The following is a 4,995-nucleotide window of genomic DNA, read 5'->3' as shown; positions in this document are numbered from 1 at the left end:
GTCAGCTCCTGTTTCTTTAACTCAGCTTGTACTGCTCTCCCCAAAAGATCTGTCCCTCAGCCCTAAATCTCACACCCTCCAGAGCTGAAGATATTAAATAAGCTCAGGGGAGCTAAACTGTCTCTCTTTTAGGCACGTGGCCTGCCCACTTTTTGCCTGCTTTTCCATTCCAGTGCAGATGAGAAGGGCTGCCACACTCAGTAAAGTGACATTGTCCTCTCTTCTCAGAAGTAATGGGGCTGTTTTGAGTGGGAATTTAAGTCGAGGCTCCACTTATCATTCCAAACTCATGAGTCACACTCCAGAAGAAAGCAAGAGAGTTATGTTCAATGTGTTTGGAGACATCTTTCTTTGTTTGCTTTTGTGTCACATGTTGAAGCCTCCTTCCCCCACRCCGATGTGGGCTAGAAGCTGGCATTGTCTCTGACACAAAGAAGGGCCAAGACAATTGCTATATTTAGGCTCCTCTTACAGTCCTGCRTATTAGAATTGCACGGCTGGGTGACAAATGCTGCAAAAATTGGTGATGCCAGATTTTAGTCTGAGATGGAGCATGAACGCATTCCCTGCAGGATCTGGGGTGATGGAAAATGAACAGCAAACACAAAACTTTGGGTTGGCAAGAAAATGAAGTCATTCTGATGTGGATGCTTTAGTAATAAGTTCATTACTGCCCTCCTGTCTTTGTTATTGGCTAAGAAGTATATATTAGTGATGCAAACAGGCTCTGAATCACGGCAGGTAATTTAATTCTTTCACTCACCCTTCCTCTGCTGCCAGGATCCAAAGCAAATCCACTACTGGCTGTGCTAGAGACCTGAACTATTTCCCCTTGCACTTCTGCAACACCACCAGCAGAAGGATGGACTCATGGACAAACTAATTTCCAGATAGAAAAGCCTCCCTTCACTGCTCACCAAGACCGACAGAAGTGAGTGTGCTGCTGAAACCAGTCCATTGGTGCATGTGCCCCTCTGTCCAAGCTGCTCGGGTCACAGTGACAGGATCTGATACCTCTCCAGCTTTAGGCAAGGTTAAGGCTTCCAGACCATCTCCATATGAGCTGCCAGTGGATGCCAGGATGGGAGACACTGGTGCTCTGCAGTCATGTCAGTACAGGCAGGCTGCTGCACCAGCTCTGCTTGTGGTGTGTGCATGTTCCTTTGCACATCTTTAATTTGCCTGCAAACMAGAAAAGTCCCCTGCAATAATTTTGGAGGCAAACTGTTTCTTCAATTTCTCACTAACTAGTCTGTTTCCTTTCTTCTGACATGAAGAAGCTCTGCTAAGTCACACAGTAATGCTTCCCAGTCAAATAAATTTTGCAGACAGTAGAATGTGTCAGGGGTGGAGATTTCCCCAGGTGTAACTTCACTGACACCACTGAAGTAATACTGGAAATATGTTGGTCCTGTATCTTGYTAGTGAAAAATGAGGTGAGACCACTACTGAGTGCTTGAGGAAGGGGAACAGAGAAACAGCAGGGCAGTGTAAAGTTCAGGGGAACACATGTGCAGTTCCTTTTCATCCCAGGAGAGTATTTCAATAGGTATTTTAAAATCCATCGTAACTAAAAGCAACACACCTGGGATGTCCGTTCTATCATCCACACAACATTAGCAAGAGCAAGTGGAAAGCAAGAGGTTGGTTAATGTTCAGCAATCTGGGAAGTATTTGAAGTAACATTTTCCCAGCATTTTGGATGCCCTCTTTTCTCATATCAAGCTGGTCCATGTAGGMCTGAGAACTTTTGTTTTCTAAACTCTTCAATTAGCAAAAGCAGTGTTAGAATACATCTTCTATTCAATGTGCACACTAGAATAGAAATGTAATAGAGAAAAAAAATCCCATACCCATAGGTTAATTGCTAGCAAATGTTGCTCGAGCAGTCCTGGGTATGTTGATTAATGGCCTCAGYGAGCAGCTGAAAAGTAGCTGGGCTGCTGGAAAGATCATTAGCAATTTTAACTCCTCAGCTATTGTGATGGGTATATAGAAACAATTACTAACATTTTTAATACATTTTGCTGAGTCCAGTGSCATAATGAAACCAGTTATAGCTAGGGAGAAACAATCACTGTGTTTTTCTTGCATTCAATTTTATAGAAGTTTACAAGATTGAAAAAGAAAAGAATTTCTTTTTATTCTTTTTCTAAAGCTTTTGGACACTTCCATCATAAATGCATGGAAGATTTTATATGTAAACACAAATACTCAGTTCTGCTCATTAAATCCTATTATTTGAAGGAGGGCAGGGACAGAGATGCTGTGTGAAAGGCATTGTGCCTCGAGCAGACCCTGTTTCAGCTTTTAAAGGCAAAGCCATATTAAGCAGAGCCTTGTGACAGCACAAAGTTTGCAGTCCAGGGGCTGAGGAAAAGAATGATGATCTCTCGAGCTGCCTCTGGACTTTCAAAGCTGTCAATGCCACAGCCTCCCTGGGAGCATCCAGGAGACACAGGGCTTGTGGGAATTCATGGCATTACCTCTCCTTACCCACAGTGGCTGCAGACCCTGAAGGTGCCACAGTGTCAATCGAAGTTTTGGGGAGGAAATCTCTCAGCAGTCAGAAGGGGGGAATTTCACAGCTCTTACAGACACTCTTGGACATTTACACCCCATAAAAACAGGGCCAGGAACCCAACACCCTCCTTTGGATAGATGGATAGATGCTCGACTCCACAAACACAGTCATAAATTGTTTTTTTCTGCCTAAGTCCTCAGAAAAGAAGAAAACATCACCTTCAAACTGACTCTTCCTAGTGAGGCTTCTGCAGGCGAGAGCATGACCCCACAAATGCCTGAAACACCACACGCAGCAGGGTGGGAGAACAGCTGAGCTAAGAAAACTCACAGAAACACACCTGCGCACACGGCAGTGAGCTCTGCTTTGTTCAGGAATAAAGCAGCCTCCAGAAATTATGATCATGTCCTTGAAATGATGCACCTTGCAGCTGGCTGCGTGGCAAGCAGGGTGTAGTGGCACCCAGAATCAGCTGAATCAGCTCAGGGATGCTGAACGCTCCTTCCAGCCCTGAGAGTCCTTGACTCAGCTCAGGTGGAGCTGGGRCATCTCCTCAGTCTGCTCCACTGCAGGAGCCAGGCGTGCACAGAACCATCCTCTGAAATCCTGCTGACATTCCCCTCAATCCTCCCGTATCCTTTGAGACACCTGCCTCCTTCAACCCTAGGAATTTCACAAGGACTTCTGCCCACCACATCAGGTTTCTGCTGGAGAGTAGCATAAGGGTGATACACCCTCATGAACAGCCATGGCTGTCTCATGGATCGTCATTTGGGAAGCTCTGGTCCAGGATACAGGCACCATATAAACCCTTTATGAAGCAATCCTACTGCTCAGAGCCCTCTCTTCCTGACATTTTTCTGTGCTAACCCAGACAAACTGGTGACACCTACTGTCAGAGCCTCCATGATCCATATTAGCACTCAAATCCCAGGAGGGGAAAATAAAACAATCCTGAACGACAGGAGAARAAGGGTGGCGAGAAGCTGAAGGCTATAACAGGCTGATAATTAGACAAGTTCAATTGTAGCAGGCTCCTGGAAAGCTCATCAAGGACAATCCCTCACATGGTTTCAGAAAATATGCAACAGGAAATTACAGCCCGAAGGCACTGTGTTCACTAGCAATTCCCAACCAAGGCAAAGAGAGACAACACAAACCAAAATAATTGCATACGACTCTTTGAGCTTTRCATGCAAGCTCTGCACTTGTCAGGGGAAGTGGGCAAGCAGCCAAAAGGGACACAATATGTCACTAATTATCAAATWGAGCASAGAAATAGCCTGCTTGTTGGAGAAACAATTAATAGAAACATAGTATCTTTTATTATGGAAAAGAGCTTTAAAACTGCCAAATCCGGCCACTAATCCAGCGCTGTCAATTCCKGCGTTAAACTCTGTCCCCAAACTCCGAATCTTTTTGGTATCTCCAGGGTCGGTGACTCGACGCATTTTCCACAGTGTGGCTGTGTCTGGAGTGAGGTATTTGATACTTTGTCTGCCATGGAAGGACGTGGGGAAATCCCTTCTCACTTCTTAGGCTGGCAAAGCTTTTGTGTTGAGGCTTCTAAGAGGACACTCAGCCTGTGCACAGCGTGGACACAAAGATGTGAGGTACTCCAAAATATCTGCTTTGGGTAAGAAACATGCAGAATAAGTAATTTCAAGCAGAGGGTTGCCACTGTCAAAGGCAAACGAACCCTTCTTGGCATTACCTCACCAAAGCCAACTCTCTCTTGCAGGGGGTTTCTTCTCTGTTTTGCAGAAAGCCTAAAGAAATGATCAGGAATGAAGAAATGTGGAGGCAGGAGGGGAGGGGAAGCCATCTACACCCCCTATGCAGACTGGAGGGATAACGCTTTCCCTCAGACGGGAGGAAGGGCTACAGGTCCAGCCCTTCTCTGAAGCAGCGTTCAGGCAGTGATTCCCCCTCTGCGTTCTTCCACTCCCAACGCATTGACATCCAGCAGTACCTGTACARGTATCCAGCATCTTCTCTCTGTGCCCTCGGCCAGAGGACTCTGTTGAGTCAAGACTACAAAACCACCCTGAGAATTGTATCAGCCAGGACACTTCGATAAATGCAAGATTTTGGGAAATGTGTGTATGTTCGCTTTGTTTTCTGGCACTTTAATATGAATTTTGGATGCAGGTGGAGCTGCAGCCCCAGAGCCATTGCTACAGGTGCAARTACTGAGTTCACCAGGAAGAGACAGAATAAAAGTTCGCTCTCTGTTCCCATCACTATTGTATATTCGGGCGGGCTTAGCTGAACCCCTTCCAAATCGCATTTCCCGTCAAACCCGTGCAGCAGAACCCCAAAACCCAGCCCGCCTCATTGCACGGGGCCTGTGCCTGCCTGCGGTGCACCCGGCGATGGCCCCGCGGGATTGCGGACACTCGGACCGGGCGGGATTGAGGGATTGCGGACACTCGGACCGGGCGGGATTGAGGGATTGCGGACACTCGGAC

Source organism: Malurus melanocephalus, unplaced genomic scaffold (genome assembly GCF_030028575.1).
Source record: "Malurus melanocephalus ecotype Western Australia unplaced genomic scaffold, MMel_1.1 scaffold_90, whole genome shotgun sequence".
NCBI classification, from domain to species: domain Eukaryota; kingdom Metazoa; phylum Chordata; class Aves; order Passeriformes; family Maluridae; genus Malurus; species Malurus melanocephalus.
Note: the sequence above shows the minus strand (reverse complement) of the source record.